We start from the raw sequence: 27,562 nt of genomic DNA, 5'->3' as shown, positions 1-27,562 counted from the left end.
TTTTTTTTTTGTCATTTGGATTAAAAATCAAAATTCCAGGAAGTGAGCATCTGGTTGGTCAAGTTTGGATTATAAATCTGATCACCTTAGTTAAGGGTGAACTGTGCCCTTCCACTGGTGGTCCTACCAAACTATTCCCTGTTTAGAAAGATTAATTCCACCCAAACAAAATTGAAAACAGTCTACGTATACAATGTTAGAAAAGTGGTTAAATAAACCATGGTCCTTACAAAAAATGAGATTTCATAGAGCCAGTAAACACAATGTTTCAGGAATGTTTACTTCTCTGCACAATTGTCCAAGCTATAATGGGTACATAAAAAATGCCATACACACATATATATCTAGTATGAGCTCCGTAATAAAAAACAAGAAGCGATAGTGTTTTTACTTAGGAAAAGAAAAACTGGAAAGAATGTAATAGTTATCTCTAGTTTATGAGATTATGATTTTTATTTTCTTCTTTATAAATTTTCTTTTTAAAAAGTAGAATATTACGTCTTATTTTTCTTATAACAAAAGTAATACATGCTCATTACATAAAGTCAGAAGGAAAAGTATAGAAGAATAAAGATAAAATGACCCCTACTCTATACAAGCAAAATTATCACTGTTAATATTTTATATGCCAAAATATTTTTTGTACAGGTTCTCCAAAAAAAGCATGTGTTGCTTTAACACCCAGAATAAAAGTTAGCATACAGGGGCACCTGGGTAGCGCAGTCGTTAAGCGTCTGCCTTCGGCTCAGGGCGTGATCCCGGCGTTCTGTGATCGAGTCCCACATCGGGCTCCTCCACTGGAGCCTGCTTCTTCCTCTCCCACTCCCCTGCTGTGTTCCCTCTCTTGCTGGCTGTCTCTCTCTGTCACATAAATAAATAAAATCTTAAAAAAAAAAAGTTAGCATACAGGGGCGCCTGGCTCGCTCAGTCGGTTCAGCGTGAGACTCTTGATCTTGGGGTTGTGAGTTTGAGCCCCAGATTGGGTATAGAGATTACTTAAATATAATAAAATTTAAAAAGCAGTTAGCATACATTACTTTTCAATGGATTTGAGTAAATCTGTTTTGTATAAAGATCCTTATTGGATTTGTATCAAAATAGTAAACTCAATATAAAGTTATTAAAGAAACAGTTGAATGTTTGAATATTTTATCATCCCACACACTCTCTATGATAAAATTAGTATTCTGCAAGTTTTGTAACAATAGATGAGCTTTGGGAAAGGGTCTAAAATAAAGTTAGCTTTAAATGTCAAAGGAGTATTGTTCTGAAAATTGTGTAATTGGTAATCTAACTTCTCCCTTTAGAATTCAACAATATTTTAGGAAAGTCATCTTGTATTTGTGACACACCCATTATTTGCAATGGATTGTTTTAGTAAAAATTAACCTCAGACTGAGAACATCAAAAGCAGACCCAAAAAAATCCCTATAAATACTTTTGCAGTTTGTACATAAGTTTTTTTTTAAAAGCTTGTATTGATTTGAGAGAGAGAGAGAACGAATGAGCAGGTAGGAGGGGCAGAGGGAGATGGAGAAGCAGACTCCCCACTGAGCGGGGGGCCTGATGTGGACCCTGGGATCATGACCTGAGCCGAAAGCAGATGCTTAACTGACTGAGTCACCCAGGCATCCCTGTGCATAAATTTTTTAACTACTTCCAATAAAACTCATCAAATTGGCAAAATCAGTTTATGAGATTATCAAATAGAATAATAAGAATATATTAGCAATGTATACAATTGAGCCAGAGGACAGGGTGGGGCAATGAAGGTCATCACTAGTGTATGCTGCATTTGGAGAAGTGGAATTATTCGTGTGGAGAGTATGGTGAGGCGAATCTGTGTGAAGAGGAATAGATGGTTAATGGCAAGTCTTAGATGACAATATCTAGATTATTTTTAAGCAAATACTAATAATTTTAAAGTCAAAGAGAAATATTGAATACAGCAAAGAAACCAGAGTTCAAGATTTCTAATCATATATTCATAGAGGAGAAAAAACTAAAAGAATTCTGTCACATGAAATATTTCAGTCTAAGAAATTCAGTGGATTTGAAAATCCTGGAAAGAGTTACTTTGAGACTTGACAAATGCTACCAGGCAGCAGTTTTCCTATTATCCTGGAATGTGATACGCCATTTAAAAAGGCCAGTGGTATTTTGGGCTATGTATGTCAGTGTGTTGGTACAAAACCAAAGAGGCAACAGACTGGTTTCAGGTCTAGAATGCCATTATTTCAGTGGGCCTTGGTGTTTCAGTTTTCCAGTGATTTGAGGAGTCTGGAAGATTGCACACCAATATTTAAGGCATTTAGAAGTTTATAGATCAACCTGTATGAATGAAGACAAGACTGACTTTTGAAGACATTCCAAAAAAGGATGTTAGAACATAATTAAGAACTTAAATAGACATCAGTAAGCAAAGAAAAAAGAAAACACAAGGGTGGGCTCCATAAGCCTCCCTACGGAATAACAAAGAATGGATCTCACCTTGCTCTCCTCTGGGACCAAAGCTTATCTTATTCTCCTTTACTCTCTCTTTTTTTCTTTTCATTTTTAGGCATTTTTCTGAGATCAAGAGTCGGATGCTTAACAGACTAGGCCACCCAGGGGCCCCCTGTTTTTGTCTTTCATTTCTAACACTCCTTCCACTCTGTGGTTATTTAAAAATATTTCCACAATCATATTCTGAATATGTTCATAGTCTTTGATGCATAAAGAATGTAATACAAAAAAATAGAAAAAATCATTAACATGACTTCAGCAGTTATTTTCAAAATGTAGTCCACAGACCCGTCTAAGTTCCCTTGAAAGCTTTTAGGGAGTCGTTCAGGTCAAGACTACTTTCATAATCATAGAAAATAATTTTTCCTTTTTTCACTATATTGACATTTGTCCTTATGGTGCAAGAACAATGGAATCTCCTAGCCTTAAACTTACCAAGACAGGGACACCCAACTGTACTAGTCATTGTTGTATTCTTCACTGCCATTCACTCCCTGTAAAAACAGGTAAAGAAATAAATTCATTAAATTAAAAGCCAGTTATTATATTCTGTGTGCTGAGATGGGAAATATGCATAAAGAGCATGTGCCACATTCCAAAGTATGATGATGGTTGACTCAAAAGAAAGCACTGTGCAGTTGCTTGAGTTACAGACTGAACTGGCTGCTTTTCCATGGAAGATCATTTTTATTTGAAAGAATGACTGACAGACAAATTGTGGTCATTCAGACTTGGCTATTTGGCAGATGATTTTTTGAAAATGAAGTGAGCCTGTCATTTCAAGAAAAACAACAGAATATTTTTACCAATGACAGCATTGGAGCTTTGAAGAGAAAAATTAGAATTTTTGAAAACTTCTATCTGAACTCAGCAGCTTCTCAAAACTTAAAGGATTTTCTGATGTGATTAGTAGTGATGATAACAGATGGATAATGAAATGTTTCAACATCTCAAAGACCTCAACTGATACATTTACAAATGAACAGTGGATAATGATACAAAATTGTACATGGGTAATGGATCCATTCAAAGTGTAAGATAGACCAATAGATTTTAGTGTAGCAGAGTACAAGTTCATTGATAATGGTTTCAGATTCCAGCTGTCTAGTTTCTGTAGGCTATCAAAGAAGACTGTTCACATTGAAGTGAAAAGGCTATTAAAAATTTCAAACTACAAATCTATGTGAGGCCAGATTTTCTTCATCCAAATGTAAATTATAATGGATTGAATGTAGAAGCTGATTTAAGAATCTAGACATTAAGCCAGATGTTAAAGAAATTTACGAATTTATAAGATAACACCACTCTCAGGTTTTTTTAGAACTATGATTATTTTTCACTTAAAATATTATTTTTAATATGTGATTGGTTTATGTATAAATTAGTATTTTCATGATTCCTCTATTTTAATTTCTAATATCATAAATATCAATAAACAACCCACATAAACAAAAGCTTTTTGGGGGTCCTCAATAATATTAACACTATAAGGGGGTCCTGAGACCAAAACTTTGTATGGCAAGGATGAATTTGATAATTCATCAATTCAATGGTACATTTATGTCTGTTACACTGTAGACACGTACTCATTGAGATTATTATAATGCCGGTTAACTCAGTCCCTGGAAGCTCTGCTGATAGAGAAAATATTGGTCACATTATACCAGTAGGTTTTCCATTAGCTGCACATGTCATCAGTTTAGTTCAATAAGTTCTAGTGAAAGTGAACAAAAAGTTTTGCAAAGTAAATCAGAGATCATAAAAGATAAATGTTCTAAAACTTTTTTATTTATTATTTATTATTTATTTATTTAAGGATTGAGAGCATGAACTAGTGAGGGGGAGAGGCAGAGGGAGAGGGAGAGAGACAATCTCAAGCAGACTTCTGCTGAGCGCGTGGCTTAACGTGGGACTGGATCTCAGGAGCCTGAGATCATGATCTGAGCCAAAATCAGGAGTCCCTCGCTTAACAGACTGAGCCACCCAGGCGCCCCAATGTTCTAACACTCTTGTTTGGACTTTCATCATCCTTCAACTAAACCAACGTAAGAATGTTCTGTTGGTTTTCATCTTCCCTACTTGGAGTCAGCCCTCGACACAGCAGTGATTTTTCTAACAAGTGCATCACATCACCACTTTTTGAAACTCTTAAGTGATATCCTCGGGTAAAAACCAAGTTTCTTTAGGATGGCTGGCTTCTGTGAGCTGTCTAGGTTTTTCTCTTCCCCATGGCCTATCTACCCTACCATTAGTCTTGCAGAACTAATTGCATTTCTGTGAATACCAGAAGCTGTTTCCGTCTCCAAGTCTTTGCTACTGCTTCCTTCTTTGCCTAAAAAGCCACCGCTGCTTCTCGCGAGGATTCATTTCGCCGCTGCGCCGTGAATGTGCTGCTGCTCGCTGCTATCACAGCGCCAGTGGTACTTGGGTGTGCGTGTTTCGTAGCCTCCCTCTGCGGTCCTGCACCTTCTTTGCAACACTGGCCAACCTAGTGCCTGCTGTGACTAAGTATTATCAGCACTGCCTACATCAGTTTGGAGCACATAGGTACTCAACAGGTGTTTGTTAAATAAAAAATGAAACAAAACCAAAAACAATTTTTGGGTAATATCTAACAGCGGACAGTTCCGTACTTTAATACCACTTCTATAAAAATACCACTTTTATAAAACTATATGTAAGAATAATACAGTAATTTTAATAATTCTTCTATTTCTTATGCAAATTCCAAACTGCTATTATAGAGCCCATAGATATTACAATTAACACTGCTTTTCAAAGCAATTTTTAAGGTTTTTAAATTATTATCTTTAGCATTATCAGTTGATTTAATATTTGATTACTTCTTTTTTTTTTTTGTCATTTTGAGGCATATGTTGTTTTCTTACCCGAGTCTAACTTTTAAAAAATTATCCAAGTGTTATTTTTTACAGTTGTAAAATTTATAAATAGTTATTATAGAAAACTTAGAATATTTAGAAAAGTATAATGAAGAAAATAATGTTCACCATCTTACTATCTTTTATGTGATTTTCCCCACAATAACAATAGGGTATTGTTTTTAATATTTTAATATTTTCCTCAAAATAATCTTTATTCTTCTTTGCATTATAGGATTCCTATAGTGTTTCAATTTAGTATCAGGTGTTATATCTTAAACATTTTTTTCATGCCATCAGAAATAATCCAAAAATATAATTTTAATGACTCCATATATTCCATTATTGAGTTTTACATTTATTTAGTTATTCCTACAGTCTATTGTTCCATATATTTATGATTAGCATATATGCTGATTGCACAATCTGATAGACAAGTGAGAGGAAACATTGACCAATAACATTGATTTAACATTATAATAATATTCATAGTTAATGGACCCCGGAGAAGAATGGTCAGGAAGTTGTTCAGAGCAAGAAATAATTTTTCCATCACTCATTTTTTTCATTTACTATTCATTCACTTAACAAACACATATTGAGAACCTGCTTTGTATAAGACTAGTGTTAAAGACTATGTATAAGATTGCCAAGATACTTACTCTTAAGTATTTAGATTCTGAATAAAAAATATAAGCTGGGTGTATAAAAATTGTCTTTAGAAAGATAGAATTCATTACGTCTTTCAAACTCTGAACATATTTTATACCATCTTTAAGCTTCAATACTACAGAGCTTAAGAAAATCAATGTTTGTATTTACATGTACTAGCCTCTTCATATAAATTGAGTACTGTGCCTTGGTGGGTCATAATAGGGTTCAAAATTCCAGCTTAAATTTAGAATAAAGATTTTTCTTTGTCATAATGCCCAACATAACACCAAAGATAATTAATAGACATTCTGTGAGGAGTAATAATTCTTGACTTTAGGAAAAAAGAAAATTAGGTAAGGAAATATATTTATGTCCTTTACTATAAAATGTTCTGTATTGTAGCCTTTGTTACTATAGCTGTTGAATTTTGAACTATTCTGCTTTTGCACCTCTCCTTCTTGGCATTGTTATTCCAATTATTTTATTAACTAATTCAGCAGCTACTTATCGTGTACCATTCATGAGGAAGGAACTTTGTATGGTACAGTGATGAATGCAAAGACAGACGCTTCTCTAAAACCAAGAATGAGACATATTCACAAGTAGAGATAAGGGGAGATAGAAGTCAGCAACTAGTGCAAGAGTTGCAGACAAATGCTTATGGGAATTCAAACATGACTTGCTCTTCGTTTTGGAGAACTGCCAGTGAATGAAGAAGTTAACAGTCTATATAACAGCAAATTTGCCTCCACATTGGTCAATAAAAGTAGTTAAGGGGAACGACAAAGAGTAGGCAGTAAGCATCTGATTGATAAAAATAAATGAAACATAGGTAGCTAATAAGAGGTATAGCCTGTGACAAAAATAATTATGAATAATAATATTCATTGTACAAGACGTGCCAGTTACCAATTTATTGACCCTCAGCTTCAGGTTCGCCCTTTGGTACCTAGCCAGCCATAGTATGTTGGGCTCTTTAAGCGTTTGTCCTTTACAGTAAGTTTTGTCACTGGTGTTAAACTTTGTCAGCAGAGGACACGGAAGGGGCATTGTAAGAGGAGGGGCCTTCTATTCCTGGTTCTAAATGTTACATTTTGATTTTACCTGCTTCCAGTGCATGGCCCACTAGAGGTGTGTGTGTGTGTGTGTGTGTGTGTGTGTGTGTACATCTGGTGATATTCTTTCCAGCCACATACTCAGTTCGGGCAGCCCCTTGGTGACTTCAAAGCCTTCCCAGCACGGACAGCAGACTCTGGGACTGCCCACCGTGGTGTACCGTTCCTCCTGAGGGCTCATTCACCAGCCCTGGAGGGTTGTTCCTGCTTGCCCCATGACTGTGGCCCGCTCTGGCCTGGGGACCCCAGCAAACTACACGGTCCTATAAAAACAGGGCTTCAACCACAGAACCTTCCCATGTTTATCCTCCTTCGGGTGCTCTGCCTCAGCCCAAGACACTCTTTAGGCCTTTCTTAAATCTTTAAGTGACTCTCCTATCATAACATTAACTCTTCATATTCAACTTTCTGTGTTTAGTATTTGGTTTCTGTCTCCTGACGGGATCTCATACTGTTGCTACAAGTTCTTTTGCTCAGTTAAAATTGTCGATTCTCAAGTTCCGTAGTTTGTAGCAGTAAAGTTAGATTTCATGTCACTATCCCTGAAAAAAAAAGTTGGATGTGTGTGACATATCATCTTCTTGCTTGGCGTCATGGAAGATGGCTTTTTCACTAGGGAATGCTAAATATGGTCCAGCACTCCCATTAAGATATAAAAATTAGGCACTCATTGACCAAATAAAGTCTCATTAATCCTATTTCTAATAAAAATGCTTAATTTCATATTGAGTTATTAATATAACAGATGTCGTAGGATTGTTTTGACCAAAGTAAGCCAAAAAAGATGGATTTAAACTATTTTCATATGGTCATAGGTGTGAATTCTTTTAATGTAAAGTTTTTCAATAAAGTATCAGTATGTATGCAAAAGTTTTAATAGGTATGAGGTCTGTAGTCCAGGAAATCATTTGTTAATTGTACTGATTTCACTTCTTTTGCCCGAGTTTTCAGTTACATTTAGGCCTGGTGTTAGCCATGTTAACAACTAAATTCAGTCCCTCATTTTAATCCTTTGGTAAAAGGCGGGGGACCCTGCATAAAGCAGTTTTAAAAATTTTATGATTGATTTTTAAACTCACAAGTGGCAATTTTACCTCAAAGATTTTTAAAACAACCAAAAACAGTAACAGCCAGGCTACAAGTTTATTGACTCTGGGATCTTTTAAAAGTGAAAATATTTACCAAGAATCCCCACTGGATTGGAGCAAGGTACACCAAGTAAATGTGTACAAAATATTAAATGAAGAAAAGTTCACATTCTTTCCTATATAGCAAAATTCCTAAAAAAAAATAAGATATAAGTTATAAGTCATTCCCCCTAGGACTTAACTGAGGTTCTTTGAAACATATCAGAAACATATCTCATTTCCTTTAAGAAGTGCTCTCCCACAGATGAAGTATTTTCTGTTATTTTTATTCCCCGAGGAAGAACTTTCTCAGGACCAGATATTAATTGTTTCCTTTCTCACCCTTGCACTTTCTTATAAACAGCAGGCTGGCAAGACAAAGTGGCCAATTCGCTTCAAAGATGAGGAAACTTCTCCATTAAGGGTTTTTGACCAAGAAATATCAGTCAAAGATCCCATACAAAAAAATGCACCTTATTTTAGCTTTAAGAAGGATTCTTCTAAGGGAAGAAATAGAAAATGTTATAAGGATATGGGTGCCAAATAGAACTAGGGGTGATCTTATCTAGACCTGCTTTTTATGAGACTCTCATGTCCGATCAAGATCGATGCCACCTTTTATAGATGAAGAAAAATTAAGAGGAGTGAAGTGTTATCTCTGCTCACTCAGGTATGAATCTGCACTTTGAACAGTTTCTTCTTCTATATTAACCTCCCAGTTCCTCTGTTTTTTCCACACTTATTTTCTCACAGATCTTGATCCTACGCTTCGTTCTTTTTCTCCAGCATATAATAAGATTTTTTCCTTCTTATCAAAATGTTCCTTCTCTGTCTAGCTACAGTAACACCTTGTCCTTCTATTCAGTCAAGCTTCTTGAAAGAAGACTCATTCAGTGTCTCCGTTTCTCATTGCGCACTTTTTAAACCACCGCAATCGTTTGTTTGTATTTCTAGCACTCTAAAACTTCCATATGTTCATGAGATGATGAAGGACAACCCCGTTGGTAATCCAATGGACTCTTCGGATCTTCCCATCCTAGATCATGCTGTAATATTAGACAGTGGTGATCATTGTCTCTTACTCTCTCTTCCCTGGTTTTCTCTTCTAGAAAATAGGGATTATTTCTGCAAAGAAAGTCCTAAGAATGAAAACATTCCTTTTCGATTAATGTCTAGTTTCATCATTTTCATAAGAAAGTTATGACAAATTGGTGTCTCTGCCCTTTCTTCTCAGTTCTTTTCTCTACTATCCGTAAATACCACCAATAAAATTCACTGACTAAATTGAGTTTGATATCAAATCATTCACTCATTTCTTTCACGCAGCAGATATTTATAAGCAGAGTGCCAGGCACCCTGCCATGAGCAGAGATATATTTCTAGCAAATCTGATAGAGTGGAAGAACATGGAGCTACAGTCAGATGACTCAGTATTCATATCGCAGCTCTTGCTGAATCCTCTGTGACTTTGATCAGGGTTTATTTCTTCTGACTTTTGTTTTCTCATCTGTAAAATAGTGACAAAAATACATATTTGCCATGCAAACTGTGTAGTAAAATCTAACACTCACGTTCATCAAGTTCACAGCACGATGCTTGGCACTGTGTCATTGTGTTTAAACTATCAGCATTCCATTTTGTACTTTTTTCCTAAGTGATCAAAAGACCATATTAATTTGACAGGTCCTACATGTCCTCACAGCCCTATTCCTTTGTCTTCCTGGAGAATTTCCTTTCATTTTATAAAACCCATTTCAGCCATTAGGAATCTTTTCTTAGCAACGTTTCTACTCCTCCCCATCCCGAAAGAGTTGATCATGGCCTCTTCTGTGCTTCCTCTGTGTCTCACAGATAACTTACGGTGACATGTACACAGCGTAACAAACACAGTGTCTCTCCTAATATACTGTCTGCTTCTCCTGAACAGAAGCCATGTCTTTCATATGTATATCCCAAATTTGAAATCAGGCTTAGAGCCACTTAGGCAACCCAGGAATGATTTATTCTTAAACAGATTAAACCATGCTTTAAGATACAAAAGCCTCCCATTATACATAAAATAGACAACATCAAATTTACTGACATTTTATTTGGTGAATGATATTTTCTTTATATCTATTATATCTGAATAACAATGAGATATAATGTAGTTATTGCATGATCTAAATAATTCTGCATATATTTAGCCAACAAAATTAGTTCTTTAATTCACTGTCTTCTGAATGCTGGCGTATATGTTTCCCATTATGAGTAAGTGCTTTACATACTTCCAGAGATAACAATCATACTAAAATGTTCAAACAAAGATAAGCCCAAGATATGCCTTCAGTTTTAAAGTGAGGTTATTTCTTGTTTAAATGCATTAATTCAGATAAATACAATAAGATTATTTTATCCTTTGTTGTGCTTTTTAAAATTTAAATATTTCTTATTTATGTTATGTTTTAAATCTCATACAATAGTTTCTTAGCTTTAAAAAATTTTGCCAAATTAAGGATTGGCCGCATGATTGGTGTTTCGGCATGTGATCATTCTCATTTTGGATATTAATATAATTTTTTTGTTATTGTTTTATGGAATGTGCCATCATAAAGTTTTTTAAATGTTAGTATCCTAAAATGTAGAAATAGAGAAGATGTTTGGCTGGCAAATAGTTCTGATATTCAAGCATATAAATTTACTTACTGGCTTTTATGATTGCAAGTGAAGAAAATAAAATAAGATTTATCTTTCATGTCACTTTAGTGAGTAAAAGCCTTACACATCACATATTTGTATTGCTAACTTAAAGGGTAGATGGCTCTACTTATAAAAGTGTATCTTTCATCATTAATCCCCAGCTTTTATATCAGAATTACAAAGGACTACCATAGTCAAGAAGTTGAACTTTCAGTGTCTTAATGGTAACAATGAACATTGACTGTTAAAAAGCCTTCTATGAAATAATTTGTATTTTATTACGTATTGCCATATATATAATATAAAAAGAGTGTATGAACATGTGTAAAGTATGCATTCAACAGAGATCCAAAGCTGGAGTTGGATTACAAATTCTTAGAATCTTTAAAATAACTCTGAACCTTATTTCCTGCAATTATTGGTCTATGCCGTATTGCTGTTCAGGTAATTTTGAGTTATTCAAGATGATTAACACTGATTCCATGATATCCTGGAGAAATATATTAACTATACCCTTTTGAAGTCAATCCAAAACTATTACTGTTTGATAACTTTTTACTGATCTCAATGTTGAAATTGAAAATAAGAAATTAAGTGACATGAAATAAATGATATTAATAGCTCTGAGGGATAGAGGAATAGGAACTAGAATAACCTTGAAACTTTTAGAAACTGGTTCGTTAAGGCAAGAGAAACTCTAGTGTTAAGTTTAACCATAAGGTAGTATATTTTGAATCAAGAAAGAAACTATACAAACAACAAGATGGTGGAGAAACCAATTCATCACACGCTAGTGGAATCAACAAGGCTCTTGTGTTTGAAGGTAGTCAATTATGTTTGTTGTTTCTGATTAATAGCAGGAAGAACAGGAAGATCATAGGATATTTTGGTATGTAAAGATCAACTTAAAAAAGATCAATTTTATTGTTTCAATCCTTTTTCAAAAATATTAAATTGATTTATACAAAGACATAGGCTAAATAGGGATACTCTATCACTAAAAAAACTACACAGAAATTTGTGTTAAGGGAAATGTATGCAAAATCAGGCATTGTCTTTATGCTAATCTTATTACCATGCTTCTATTACAGTGTCTAAGCAGATCACTGAACTTGGGCAGAAATTGGAAAGGAGCAAATGAACAACGCAGGCGGTCATATAGAATCCATGATACTGGAGTGAGATGTTTTTTCAGTTTAGCAGAGAAAAAACGAAAGGGAGAGGCAATAGCTACCTGCAAGCCTGTGCAGGTTTGTCAGAAGGGGAATAGGGGGCTGAGATTTTCATCTCTGTAGAAAGATCACTAGAAATGGGCATAAATTGTAGCAGGGGAGAGTTTTGTTTGTTTTCTGTTCTACTTCCGAAAATGATTTAATCTGACTTACAAAATCAAATACAATATAAATCAGAATAATAAAGACCAAAGAGCTAAAAAGAGTGGTAAAGTAGATGTTGTTAAAAGCTGAAAAGTAATAATGATTTTTGCTTGGACTTGAGTTTAGCTTGTGCTTCTAACAGCTAAAGAAAGGGGTAGGGTAAGGGACACGGTGGAGTACATGAATAGTCCTCGTTGTCTGCACGGGCGAGTTAATAATTCAAGGTGAGCACCCTGCAAATCTCTTATAGCCCTATGTCCTCCAGCATATAATAGCCTAGCTATGTGATTTAATAGTTTCTTCAGTGATTGATTGGGTGATTGGTATTTAGTGATCCTTTTTTTGGTTGAATTCCATTCTACTACATATGCCTAGCAACTGTGTGCCTGTGCCAACTGAATAGAAATTTCTGGTATTTTTATCCTATCCAATTTATTTTCTGCATTTGGCCCTACTTTGAAACATCTAAAACACTAGGTATTTTTATGCTAAGATCTTTTGAATTTTGAAGTGCCACATTCTGACTGTTATTCCTTATTTCTGCCAAAAGATTATATAATGATGTATAAAACTGTGACTTTATGTGGAAAATAAATTTGGCTCAATTTAATATTCTGGGCACCAACTTTGTGTCAGCTGCACTAAAACTTGTTCTTTCTGGTAGATGTTCTGCAAGATCTGAGTTGATCATTTAAAAGGACACTTTCAAACACTCACCTTATTAAGTGGCTCAGAGATTCCAGTTTGCAGGTAGCCCATGTGACAGATCGATCTGTATACAATTCTCCTCCAAATCAGTCATTCTCCAAGTGTCTTTTTTTTTCTTGAATGTTTAAAGCATAATAATAATGGCTGCTTTTTTTTTTTCTGGTCATAATTTTTTCCATCTTTTACAACGTAGAGCTCTGACATTCCAACTAGGTGCTTGCCCAAGTGCTCGAGACTATACTAACGACCTTTTTAGGAAGAATTCGGCCTAGAAGGATTCTTTTAGTCCACTTTTATGAGTAAAATGGGATGGCTCCATTGCTCAGGGACAGAATCAGTCGGGGCAATGTTTCTAATAAAATATCAGCTGCTTGAATTTCTGGTTTTAAAACAAGAACACTAGGGGCGCCTGGGTGGCACAGCGGTTAAGCGTCTGCCTTCGGCTCAGGGCGCGATCCCGGCGTTATGGGATCGAGCCCCACGTCAGGCTCCTCCGCTATGAGCCTGCTTCTTCCCCTCCCACTCCCCTTGCTTGTGTTCCCTCTCTCGCTGGCTGTCTCTATGTCTGTCGAATAAATAAATAATAAAATTTAAAAAAATAAAATTAAATAAATAAATAAATAAATCAAGAACACTGAACTGTGAAACAATAGATCCAGATCCAGACCTCAGACTTCCTGCAGACCATCAGACCGAGGCTCGTCATTCCATCATCTGTGACACTACACTTCACCATACTTCCGTGTCCTCTGTAAGGCAGGCAGTTAAAATGAAATGTTAAGAACCCTTTTATGTGCAAACTGTGTATACATGTCGGGAACAATTGTTTTCAAGGATTAAAACCATATTTAAGTTCACATAGGTAAAATGGATTATTTATCGAAAATCCCATAGACCAAAACATAGCTAAGCCAATGAAAAGCCTGAACTGGAATTGAGAAGTCAGGAACCAAATCAAAATGGCCTACTCTTTGGTTGCACAACTAACTTCTTGTTTCCGTGGATCTCTTTTTTGCCCTATCGGCTGGTATCCCCTGCTTGCTCATGGAGCTTCCCAGCCTCAACTCTAGATCACTCAGTTCCGGTTATCATAGCATTCTGACTCACTCAGTCAGTCTTAGTCTAATTTAAACATTCTCCAGAAAGAGAATCCTGTTGGCTCAGTTAAGCTTATGCAGTGGCTTCCCTGGGATCCGTGTCCTCATTTAACCCCCCCCGAGGCTATAGCCGTGGGAAAGGGTAAGAAGAGTCAGGTGGTACAAAAATGTCTGTCTGGGTTTATCTTTCAGCACAGGTTACACTTGGGACACAATTTCCAAAAAGCAGTGAGGGCTGGGTAAGCATCTAAAATGTATTATTACAAGAATTACTCACATTTCAGAAATGATGGAATTGAAGCTGAGGGAGGTCAAGAAACTATTTTAATGTCACAATTCTAAGGATTAGAAGCAAAATCTGAACCGAAATATATTCTTATTGTAAATCCAATGATCTCAACACGAAACTTTCATGGTTGAGAAGCTAAATCTCCAGGTCAGAAATGACCCCTTCCAACATTTAAATTAACTGTAACATGGATTCATCTCTAATTAACAAACCAATACTTGCATGAATTAACTCAATTGTTTAGGTGCCAAAAGCTTGCTTTTGATATTTGTAAAGCATGCCTTACCTAGTCTGTTTTTCTTTTTTTTTTTTTTAAGATTTTATTTTTTTATTTGACAGAGATAGAGACAGCCAGCGAGAGAGGGAACACAAGCAGGGGGAGTGGGAGAGGAAGAAGCAGGCTCATAGCGGAGGAGCCTGATGTGGCTCGATCCCATAACGCCGGGATCACGCCCTGAGCCGAAGGCAGACGCTTAACCGCTGTGCCACCCAGGTGCCGCATAGTCTGTTTTTCTATAGCAGTGTTTCTCAGCACTTGCCCATTGATCGAGTACAAGCTGTACATCCTAATCACCCAGACAAGTGGGTTAAATACAGATGCTGGGCCCAACTTCAGACCTCCGAAACAAATTCTAGGGTGGGGTCTTGGACTGTATGTTTTCTCAGAGCTCTCCAGATGACTTTTGTTAATGCAATGGTTTGTGTCCTGCAAGTCCAGTGTCTATTAGAACAATAAGCAATGGTCTATATTATTTTAATTCTCTACGTATTTTCACTTAATTAAAATGTTATGTTACATGCTTGGATTTCATAGAAAGGGGAGGTTTTATTTGAATAAGACTGAAAATTTTCATTGTGGCTAAATGTTGGGGTTCTCTTAGCTTAGTGATAACGTGCCTGTTAGCATGAGACGGAGAACAGTGGCATCGCACTTCTTACGATCTGTGCACTGAGCACATGGCCTGGAATAAACCACTGATTGATTACAAGTTAATTCATGTATTCGTTCATTCAAAGAAACATTTACTGAACAGTGTGGCGCATATTTTGGTTCTCCAATATGTCAGAATGATTATGCTTGTATTTCTAGGGAAGCTGGAGAAGTATGTAGGACCCAAGAGATTCCGTTGATTTAGTTCTTGTTGATTATTTGCACGATTTGCCTTTCTCCTCAATGGTGAACTGATCTTTTCTGCCAGTAGTGAAAGGGGTCCCGGCTTGCCTATGCAGCTAGCAAAATTTATCAGCTTCTGAAAATGCCTAAAGTGCTGAGTAATGCTTGCCAATGTAACAGGCCAGTCTGTCCCTTCCCTACAGCTCGGTGAATGTCCTCTACCAGCACAACATGATCCCACTGTTTTCATAGCTCTGTTTCCACACTCAAAATGAGCCTCAAACTAAACAAAACATTCAATAAGCTTACCAGTATTTTCTTTATTCAAATCAGTAGCATCTAAGTCCCTCTTGTAAGGACCCTCTGCTTTTGGTTACTAGAGAGAAAAAAATATTTAAAAGTGCTGTCTCTCATTTCTGAACATTGCCGAACAATTTCCTGAACAACACCTTTCCTTGTAGCCAGTATTTAAAGGAATTAAGTTAGATTAGTTATGTGATTTTTCTTAAGAAAAAAAAAACAAAGTAGGAGAAGAAAGAAAAGTAAATCTTTTTCATCTCAGCTGACAGCAAGCAGTGCTGCTCCAGAAAGAAATGATTGGATTTGCAGCTTCTCCATAACATCTCTAGACTGCATTAGTGCACTCTGCTGCAAAGCTGTGCATTGTGTAACTTTCCCCATCAGGCAGCCAGCTATTTAGCTCTCTTTCCCATAAAAGTCATTGTGGACGAAAGGGCAAAAAATAAAAATACAATGCAGGTGAGTTCATATGTCCTGACATGTTTCATGCAGATTATAGTACAGTAAAATGCTCGTAACTGAAAGAGTAGCTGGAATTATTTTGGTAAATTGGGCTATTTTAAAACAGAAATCTTAGGAAAATGAAATTTTAAGCATAGATTATTTAGTTAGGACTAACAAATAGCAATAGGAATAAATATAATCTAATATAGGAAATATTAGATTTTGGAATTTAGAATATGTCTATTTTAATTTAAATATTTATTTAATTTAAAATATGAATTTTAATTAACAATTATTCAATAAACCAAAGGCTTTGGAGGGTCTGTTAAGTATGTTACTCTTCTGGGTGTTACCAGAGGTAAAAGGGGTTTGTAGCTAAGGCAAATATATAACATTAGTTACATTCTACAAGAAAGCTGTGTTGTGCCCGGGGAGTGCTAAAGACGATAGAAACCAGGACTGTGCTGATCAGGGAAGGTGCTGGGGCTTGAAGGTTCAAGGAGAGCCAAATGCTGCCAGAGTCTTATTCATCCTTTCCCTTTTGCTTGGAATACACTATATCCGCTCTCAGGCTGTAGGCAGTATATAATTTCTCTATCTCTTAGAGGTTTGTGACTCACGCAAATGTTTCGGAGCATTTTCCTCCTTGTTATTCTGGTTATTCATGTTCACCAGTTTCCTCCTTAGTGATCTGAATTGCCCTCTCTTTCTTTCATTCTTGATTTTGAACGTATACAACCTCCTGGGTCAAGAAGAAAGTGATAAAATCAACAAAGGGGACAAGTCACTGATGTGGAAAGCGGCACTACCCAAACCTTTGAGGATAGTTCATGTTCTTTATAATAGAAGAAACCTGACTCCATAGTGTGGGAGGAAGTACATATTATCTATGCCATGAGTTTGCTTTTCAGAGCCTTCTATTTAACATTTTTGTTAAAAATAGAAGCCAATATTGTTCATTTAGCCACCATAATTTACACATGTAGTGAGGCCAAAATGAAATTAGTAAACTTGATCTGTCTTGCTGTTTTATTTTATTTATTTTATTTTTTTTTAAGATTTTATTTATTTATTTATTTAAAAGAGAGGGAGAGAAAGCACAGAGGGAGAGGGAGAAGCAGACTCCCCTCCGATCAGAGAGCCCAACGTGGGGCTCGATCCCAGCACCCCGAGATCATGACCTGAGCTGAAGGCAGAGACTTAACCGACTGAGCCATCCAGGAACCCCATTGCTGTTTTATTTTTATCGCCATCTCTCCATCATTGATGAAAATCTGCTTGTCACTGTTTTAACATTTAACCATTTTCCACTTGCAAAAAATAGAGCCCACTACTGACACCCCTCATCAGTTAGGGACTGTCTTCAAGAACAATTCTGGAAGGAGTGAGTTCTCCCTGGGGCTACTGCCTTAATCTCTGCCCCCCATTCTATCCTTTCTCCCTGGCATTTGATGATTTTGTCAGAAAATCCCCACTAAAATTAGTTCATCCACAAGTATCCTTCCACTGAGCTAACAGTTCCCACCCAATCCCACACTATATCTCTTCCCACCAAAAAAAGAATTCCAGGCCCTCCGTCTGGTGAACTGACTCACTTTGATACCGAGAAATGAGTTAGCCATTGAGAAATAAGCAGTCTCTTTACATTCATGTTGATGTATGAACAATTCATACTTAGCAGAGATAGTTGTCTTTTAAAAGGGAATGCCTGTTAACTGAAAATGTTAACTAATTGAATTTTAGGCAATGTGAAAAGAATTTTTAGCAGAGAAGCCATTCTTCAGGTTTAGGGTTTAGCAAATGAAAATACAGGACAGGTGATTTTCTGATAAACAATAAATAATTTTTTGTATAAGTATGCCTGAAATAGTGTATGGGATATGCTTATACTAAAAAAAGTGAATCTGTTGTTTATCTGAGGTTCAAATTTAACTGGGTGTCATGTATTTTTTCTGGCAACCCTATAGAGATTTCTTAAATTATCACGGTGGTTACTAGCACCCTCCATGGCTTAAGCTGGCCTGGCTCTCCCTGCCTCCAGTCAGGTTAGGAGTTAGCCTTGGAACCCGATTATATTTCCTCCATCTAGCACTCCACCCAGAAAAGAACAGCAGCTAGTGCCACAAATCTAGCACCTTTCTAGGCCAACCCTATAACATTTTAACAGCAATAATGCCCTACCTGCCTAGGAGCTTTGGGACTTTACTGGAGGTGGGAGTGGTAGTAACAGGCAAGAAATATTTGGGAGTTTAAGCAGAAGGAAAAACAATTTGAGAGTAAGCCTTACTGGAACGTAATAATAGTATTTAAATTATTTATAAGGTTTCATTTAACAAAGCATATATTTAAATGACTTCAGCTGCCACCTGCCATTGAAGATAACAAAAAGGAAAATTTTCTCAGTACTTAAGGAATGTTAGAAAACATTTTGAGATGAAAGAACAGAAATGGATCCAAAAAGCATGCCTTTTTAAGAGTTTGTGTTTTAACTATCTCTTTCCAGTTCTTCATCGCACCGACATCTGACAAAAAGGCAGTGGCAACCACAAAAATGGGTAGGTGGAAAGAATGTGGGACATGCATTGAACTTTATGGTTTCTTGTCTCACACGTTTATTAACATTCGGTTTGATGTACCAAAAATATCTTTAAATGATAGGAGCATTAAAATGTGCATCTAGATTAGAGAAAAATCGCTCTGGCCTGATAATTTTGTGTGAGACAGTGAATACAGATGACACAATGGTTGCGCAATTATTAAAACATGGTATATTGGTAATAATTCAGCACTGCATTGCAGTTCGCTGCACGCACACGCAGATACCCACACACTGACTTGACTTGTGGGGTTAGGGAAGATGGCCAGTTTTAATGCTTCAGTGTTCAGTGTCCATTTCCTCCTCTCCAGGACTAAAAAAAATGAATCCACTAAGATCAGGAATAGCTAATTCTCCAAGGAGCCTAAAGCCTATTTCATAAAGCAGCCTTTAGAAGGAATTTGCTTACATTCCAGTATTTCCAATATTGTTCATTTCCCCTTGCCAACTTACATCCTTCCCAGCCCTGCCCAAAACCTTGCACATGGTATGCATTCCGTAGATTTTTGAGGAATGAACAAAATTGACTGCACCTACCACATGTCACAAACCAGACGGGAATAGACCTGGCTAGGGCTCTGCTGTGACAGACGTGCTGGACATCTGCTCGTGTCCCCTCTGTGTGAGTCTGTGATCATCAGCAGCTGATGGGCACTCAAACTGTATAAAACTAGAACAATGCCTAGAGGGTCACTTTAACCCAGACCAGTATTCCACAAAAGGAGTATAGTGAGAATGACTGAGGCCACACCACAGACTAAAAGCTGCTAACATAAGTACTGCATGTAAGAAGTAAAGCAAATTTGATTGGATAGATGATAAATAACATATACAGAAAATTCCATATAGTGAGTTTTTGAATCAGGATGTTATCTCTATCTTTCATCTTTCAAGGTCTATTTTCTGTAAGTTCTTTCTGCTTACCTTGTACCCATGTGGTTCTTCTTTGAACAAGAGTTCACAACAATAATTGCAGGTAATATTATTACTTTACCCATAATTGTTCGATATTCCGATTTTATATATACAACTTTTATCAGTGGAACTACTGCAGCTCTGATAACTTCTGGTCTCAATTTCTCATAACTCAAGGAGATTACCTTTGTCTTCAGGCCATTTTGAAAAGTGAAAGTGTCCAACACCAGGTACTCATGCCTCAGGGTGCTTCATTTGTGTACGACACTCTCCTTTCCCCCGTGCCACCATGTCTTTCTCTCATTCTTTGCCAGGTAGCTTAGTCCTTCGTCTACCCAGCTGCCCCTGGTTCTGTGACGGCCGCATTCCCCCCCACATCAACCGTGCCCTGTGCGGTTTCACTTTGTGATGAGGTGGTTTCATATGAATTCCCTTGAACAGGGGGAGTAACTTCAGGTTGAGTTTCTGCTAAAGAAGAACCCCCTGAACAGAATCCCGCACTCCAGGACATCTTCTGTCTGGCACCACGTAAACCCCCTTCTGGCTACAGCAGCTCAACGACTAAACTCTTGAACTATTTCACACCCTGAGTTGTTCAGGCAACACACATAATAGTGAAGGGGAGAAGCCATAAAAAAACAAAAATTGAAAAAAACATGGGGCGCCTGGGTGGCACAGCGGTTAAGCGTCTGCCTTCGGCTCAGGGCGTGATCCTGGCGTTATGGGATCGAGCCCCACATCAGGCTCCTCCGCTATGAGCCTGCTTCTTCCTCTCCCACTCCCCCTGCTTTTGTCCCTCTCTCGCTGGCTGTCTCTATCTCTGTCAAATAAATAAATAAAATCTTTAAAAAAAAAAATTGAAAAAAACAAAACCAAACCCAACTGTGAGTGTTTAAGGCAGCTAATGCCTAGGCATTCAGTAAGGACCCTACCGAAGTCTAAACACGCGCGCCCTGAGACCTGAACGGGAAAACAGGTTGACTGAAAATATTGCGTTATTTTCCTGAAACGGTTATCAAAGTAGATACTGGCTAAAAGGGAGCGTGGCCATTTTCCCCCCAGCGACTTGTATTAAAATGCTAGTGCTAGTGCTGACATCTTTTTCCCTCGACAGGAATTATACTGAGCAAGCCTGATTTTTCCTCTCCCGTTATTGTCCCCATAGCAAAGGACAAATGCTGACTCTAGCACTATTTCCCTCGCTGCTCCTTACAGCTCCATAACTCCCACCTTGACCAGCACCACGGGCGCAGATGACTTGGATTGCCTGAGAGAGAGAGCAGCAAGAATGACGGCATTCATTCTGTCTGTATCTTTGTCAGATTTATAATACATTACTTTTCAACAGTGGAAAATACTGAATGGACTCCTGACAGTTCTACAGACAGAGGGGATGGTGGGGAGTGCGAGGGAGGTGAGCAATGGAAGTGAGATGAGAGGCTGAGGAAAAGGACAGAAATGGAGCATCAGGGAGAGTTGGGAGAGAAGAAAATGAGCGAGGAGAAAGGGAAGGCGAGTGGATGAACAGGACTGGCCGCCTCTGTTATCCACTGTGTCGACAACCTGCCGTGTATAACCTGGGCTTAGGCAGCTCCCCCCTAGGTCCCAGCCACACGGGGTGGGGGGCTTCCAGTGCTTCCAGCACACACTCACTATCTCCAAATCTCCGACCACAGGCACAGCCCGAAGAGACTTCTACTCTTTCCTCCCAAACCTCTGTGGCCGGACCACCCACCCACCAAAAAAAAGAGTATTTACTTTCAAACATAGAAGACTTCTTTATGGAGAGATTTTAATTTAAATAACTTGTTTATAATGAAGGCTCTTACTGTTTTCTTAATACAAAGTATTCAAAGTTGTGCCAGAGAATACCTTTCAGTTATCCTGAGTAGGAATGAGCAAGAAGAGATCCTGAATTTCACACGGTTTATGATGTGAGCTAGCCACCATCCTACTTCTTATGGCTGACTTCTAAGGGAAAAACCCATCCTAATGGTATTATGTTCTTCGTGACCAATCTACAGGCAGAACCTAATAAACTGAGCAGGTCTGAATCTCGTTCAATAGTTGTGTTTGAGAGATATTATGTTTCTGTATCATTTGTTAAATCGGGTTAGCGATCTGGTCATTGATTAGTGGCTTTTGCCAACAGATTAGTTAGCTTTGCTGTGTTCGATCAACCCCGAAGTTTCAGTGATTTACAAACTTGTTAGTGGTGAGTGGCTGGCTCTGGCAGCTCTGTCCACCGGTCTTCCTGTTCCAGGACCCAGGCTGAGAGAGCAGCCTCTATTTGATACATGCCACTCTCAGGAGTGAGGGAAAAGAAGAAGGCTGGGTGAAACCACAACATTGCCTGGTGAGTTTCTGTGTGGTTGAAGACTATGTTTGTCTTCTCTCCCATTGGCCAAAGCAAGTCACCTCTTCAAGGAACAATGGAGCAAGGAAGTACATTCCAGGAACATCACCTACCCAGGGGGGCTGCAAATTACAAGGCAGTAGGTGGAGCTGTAGCCTCCCCTTAAGGGAAGCAATGATTGGCATCTACCACAGTTGAATTCCACTGGGGCACTCCTTTCACCCCCTCGGGTCCATTACACCTGCTGCAGTGTGCAATGCTCAATGTAAAGAGGAGTTTGGGGCAAGACTAAGATTCTCCCTGTCAAGGATCTCCCCTGTCAGCTGTCGCCTCTGAGATGTTATTGCCTGCCTAAGGCACTGCCATCCCCTGCCCCATCTAGAGACTCTAACTGTTCACAGAGGCAGCTCTTTCCCCCATCTTCCTACTCTGAGACTTCTAACCTCATGTCTGCAGTGCATGTCAGAGTTTACCCAGAGGAAGGAAAGCATGGACTTAATGCAGCTTCTGTCTACTGCTCTACTAAAATTCATGAGGTGATAAAGACCTTACCATTCAATCTGCTGGAAATGATTAATATATATATATATATATATATATATATATATATATGCAGAGCACACACAAATTTATATTTCAATAAATGGTGCTACCACGTAACAAGTTTTCTAAAGGTTAAGACTCTCAGTCCAAGTCTAGGACACAAATGTGCCAGCACTTCCTACTGTCAATGCATCTTTTTACTCAGGAGTACACTGAGTGCAAGATAACGTCCTATACTGGGTAGTAGTTGAGTGGTTTCTGGAATTCAGGGAACAAACTGATGGTATAGTTAAAGGCATAGTATGGAAATAGCAATTGCCCGTAAGACTGGACCCAGTAAACTATTTTGGCTAGTAAAATTTATCATAGGGCAAAGGAAAATAGGATTGAAGGCCGGCTGGTATCTATTAGAGCTAAATTTGAATAGGAAAGTTCTCTGTGGAGCAAGAATACAAATGTTTGGGCCACAACAGTGTATGTATGGTCAAGCACATTGTGGGAACCGATTTGAATGAGTCGGTGTATTTTTTTTTTCAATTCATTAAATACTGCCTCAAACATATTGCCAAACCAAGATACATTCGAAGTTAACTCCAATTGATGGGATTGGGACATTAGGTGCTATTTTGTTTTTCTAAACATTTAATTCAATAATTATACAGTGAGGCAAAAATGCCTAATAATTACACAATTTTATTAATAAAAAAGTAATGCATTGTGTATTTCTTGATTCTAAACATCCCTAGAATGTAGTGTTTTATTTTGGCTCAACATATAGCACTTTTTAATCCACTGTCTGTGTTAACTTAGCAGTAGCATCTGAAGTAAATAGAGACCATCTGTTCAACAGAGGAGTAAGTGATGTCGATTTGAACAAAGTAGTTTATTGATATTTGATCGACCAAGGCACTAGCGGATTGAGTGAATTTTGGAGCTTGGGGTTTATTATTCGAATGCCCTGAAAAACACAATGTAGACGTCAACGTATATCAGATACGTGACCTTCTTTTAAATGATATCAGCATATAGCATGAAAACTTAGGGATGGATTACAAACATTTTAAAGACTGTAATTTTTTTTTTTTAGATTTTATTTATTTGAGAGGGAGAGTGTGCACATGAGGGAGTGGCAAAGGCAGAGGGAGAAGCAGGCTTCCCGCTGAGCCGGGAGCACGATGCAGGACTCCATCCCAGGACCCCAGGATCATGACCTGAGCTAAAGACAGACACTTAACCAACTGAGGCACCCAGGTGCCCCAAGAATGTAAATGTTTTAAACACATGGATGAAATACGTTGTTTAGTTAATCTCAGGTATAATACTTAAAATGGATATTTTTAAAAACCCAATGAAATAAAGACTTTTTAATACACATACCAAACCAAATTATTTCTAGAAAAGAAATTTGTAAAACAATATTTCCTAGGCTTGTGAAATTCTGTGTAAAAAGTAATTTCTTTCCTGGGTGTTAAAAAAAAGAGTTATGTGAGATCACAACTGTAAGAATAACATTTTACCTAGTTATTTTTATTATTATTGGCAGCAACATTCTTTTATGAAATGGGTGGCAGATATACCACGAAACCAACCGGAATGCTTCATGAATTGCCATGCCCAGATGGTTTATGTGCACAGAATAGTAATGGGACTGCACAAGAGCTGACAGTCATTTTGGTAGGAGTCTGTTCGGTGTCTCCTCAACATGAAAATCAAACCACTTTAATGACAGAATTGCAGATATATGAATTTTCCCCACCTCAAATTATATAGTATAAGGTGATCAAGACACATAAAGGATACATAATTATAACTTTAGTGTTAGGAAACCTTTGGGGAAATTGAAGTGGGGCAGATGAATTAGAGAAAGTGATCTGCTCAGTAGGTAACTAGAAATAACCAGGTTTAGCAAACATAAAGTTATTTAAGAGTGGGGGATGGGCTAGATGGGTGATAGGGATTGAGGAGGGGAGCTGTGATGAGCACTGGGTGTTGTATGTAAGTGATCAATCACTGAATTCCATTCCTGAAACTAATATTTCACTGTATGTTAACTAAATTTAAACTTTAAAAAATTTATTAAATAAATAAACTAAAATGAAAAACAAACGTTATTGAAGTAAAATATAAATTGACTGTGGAAATACAGTTTATCAGGTTTTAAACCTGCATGATATAGTTTCTAAATTTAAATATTACAATCACCTTTTTTTTTTGATGTCTCCTGTTTTTCAGATTTTCTAAGATAGTCTCCATTTCTGCCAAAATACTTTATTTACTAGGTTTGTTTTGGGTGTCTCTAAGAAATATAATTCAAGTGAATTTTAGTTTAATGTGGCTATTTATATTTGCATACACTTTACTGAGGTTTAATATCATGTAAGTACTTGAAAATTATTTCATAACTATTAGAAAAGGACAGGCGCTGGTTTGGGAGTCAGGAAATAAAAATTCTGATTCCAGTTCTGCCATTATTAAGCTGTGTGACCGTGGACATATCACATACTTATTTTGGAAGTAGGAAGCACAAAAACTCTAAAAAAAGAAATGTCAATTTTTCTTTGATTCCGTTTGTTTTCTGTTAAGTGAGAGGGATGAGTTAGACGATCCTAACTCTTCTTTATTTTTTTTTATTTTTTTATTTTATTTTATTTTTTTTAAAGATTTTATTTATTTATTCGACAGAGATAGAGACAGCCAGCGAGAGAGGGAACACAAGCAGGGGGAGTGGGAGAGGAAGAAGCAGGCTCGTAGCAGAGGAGCCTGATGTGGGGCTCGATCCCACAACGCCGGGATCGCGCCCTGAGCCGAAGGCAGACGCTTAACCGCTGTGCCACCCAGGCGCCCCCTAACTCTTCTTTAAATGTCTGCCATTTCTTCATTTTATGAGGACTTGTGTCTGTCTGATTCTCTTAAAATACCTTACTTAACCTATCAGAAGTTCAGAGGTTGAGGCAAACGAAGTCATCCCTGCCTGAAAGCCTGTCTTATAGACTCCAGTGGCCTGTGCCTCACCAGCATCATATTAGTATTACAGTAAGTAAGACAAGTTCTCTTGTCTGTAAAGAAAAACTTAAAATCTACAACTTGGGAAAACAAAAACCTGTATGTTTAGTTCATTCATCAGTGGGTCAATTGATTTTTTTATTAATTAATTTAATAACTCATAATGGTAGCAGTAGAAGCTTGGAGGAGAAGATGAAGATTGTCTCACCATGTGGGTGGCAGGAGGGGCAGGCAGTCGAGGGGGGGTTACTTTTAGGGTTTAAAAAGAACATGGACTTTAAGGACACTGTGAAAGTAAAAATATTTCATCAGAAGTTAACAGTTATGCTATTCTTTGCCTAAACCCACGACGACATTAGAATGCAAAGTTGTGGGTATTAGTAGTCTCTTAGAGGGAACATTAAATAGCAACTGTCTTTCTCACCCATATTCTGAACCAAGAGTAAAATTAAACAGAGGACTAAGATAGATACATAATAAAATATCACCTTTTTATCTCATAGAAGTTTGTCTGAAGGATGTAGCTTTGTGTGAAAGCCCAAAAAAGCATGCAAACCAAACTCCAGAGTTAAGCAGACCTGCACACCCAGGCCCGAGTTGTCGAGGATAGCAGTGCTTTCCAAAAAGTAGTTACATAGTCATTAACTTAAAAAAGGCCGAACTTCTTCGCATACAAAGCATTTATAAGATCGCCTTCATGTTGGAGGCTTTTTGTGTGAAATGCTGCAATGAAAAGGAAATGCTTCATTCTGAGCTATTGTAGACATTTCCATTTGGGTGGAAAAATTCAGATGCTCAAAGAAGTCTGAACTATGAGACCTCATGAGTTAAGATGACTTTAAATGAAGCTCTTTTACAAAGGTGATCAAAACCATATTGTTCACTAGTCCAGGCCACCTTACAATAAAAATCTTTTGGCTGCGATACAGAATTGCTCCAGTCCAGTATGTAATACATACATAACCTTCTACAGAAAGAGAGATACAAGATGTCCAGAAGCAAAAACTTCATCCAGTACTAGAACGTTCATTATAATACATGTAAGGAATTCAGAAACTCAGAAGTGATACAGAATATTATCATTACTTTCTGATCTTACAAAGCCCCCACACTAAAGTGTGATTCTAACGCTACCTGCTTTAGCTTCCCTTTTTTATATCAGCTTGATATCATCAGAATGCATCATTTATTTATCATTTCCACATTCTGATAAATTTTTCCCTTTTATTCATCTTTCACCCATGTTAATGAATATTGGGCTATTACTTTTTTCTTTCCAGTTACAAATCCTATATTTTGTTTTACAAGCTTTTTTCCACAGCCTCTGGCTTCCATTTATGTTCTTTTGGATTTTTTTTTTCTTCTTTAAGACTTCTTATCTAATTGTTTTCTACTTTTGTTTTGTTTGCCCTCCTAACGAATCATTCTTCTTCCATTTTTCTTTTTTTAAGGATTTTATTTATTGGGGCGCCTGGGTGGCACAGCGGTTAAGCGTCTACCTTCGGCTCAGGGCGTGATCCCGGCGTTATGGGATCGGAGCCCCACATCAGGCTCCTCTGCTATGAGCCTGCTTCTTCCTCTCCCACTCCCCTTGCTTGTGTTCCCTCTCTCGCTGGCTGTTTCTGTCTCTGTCAAATAAATAAATAAATAAATAAATAAATAAATAAATAAAAGGATTTTATTTATTTATTTGAGAGACTCGAGAGAGAGAGAGCACGAGTGGGNCACAGCGGTTAAGCGTCTACCTTCGGCTCAGGGCGTGATCCCGGCGTTATGGGATCGAGCCCCACATCAGGCTCCTCTGCTATGGGGCAGAAGGAGAGGGAGAAGCAGGTTCCCCACTGAGCAGGGAGCCCAATGTG

The 27,562-nt window shown here is 37.6% G+C and overlaps 1 protein-coding gene across 5 annotated transcripts in view; it reads left to right on the top strand.

The window, feature by feature from the left end:
• LOC100483294 (sodium channel protein type 1 subunit alpha) overlaps window positions 1-27,562 on the top strand; it is a 139,383-nt gene that overhangs the window by 26,769 nt on the left and 85,052 nt on the right. For 2 of the 5 annotated variants that reach the window (XM_034654672.1, XM_034654673.1), the window contains exon 2: window positions 18,791-18,842. The exons of 2 other annotated variants lie outside the window; for them this stretch is intronic. The gene's annotated coding sequence lies outside the window, so the exon portion shown is untranslated. Of the gene's footprint in view, window positions 1-18,790; window positions 18,843-22,094; window positions 22,155-27,562 lie in introns of those variants that run through there. One more of the 5 variants, XM_019809306.2, reaches the window with a different exon arrangement.

This window comes from Ailuropoda melanoleuca, chromosome 2 (assembly GCF_002007445.2).
Source record: "Ailuropoda melanoleuca isolate Jingjing chromosome 2, ASM200744v2, whole genome shotgun sequence".
Lineage (NCBI taxonomy): Eukaryota > Metazoa > Chordata > Mammalia > Carnivora > Ursidae > Ailuropoda > Ailuropoda melanoleuca.
This window is presented reverse-complemented; position numbering and strand designations above follow the sequence as displayed.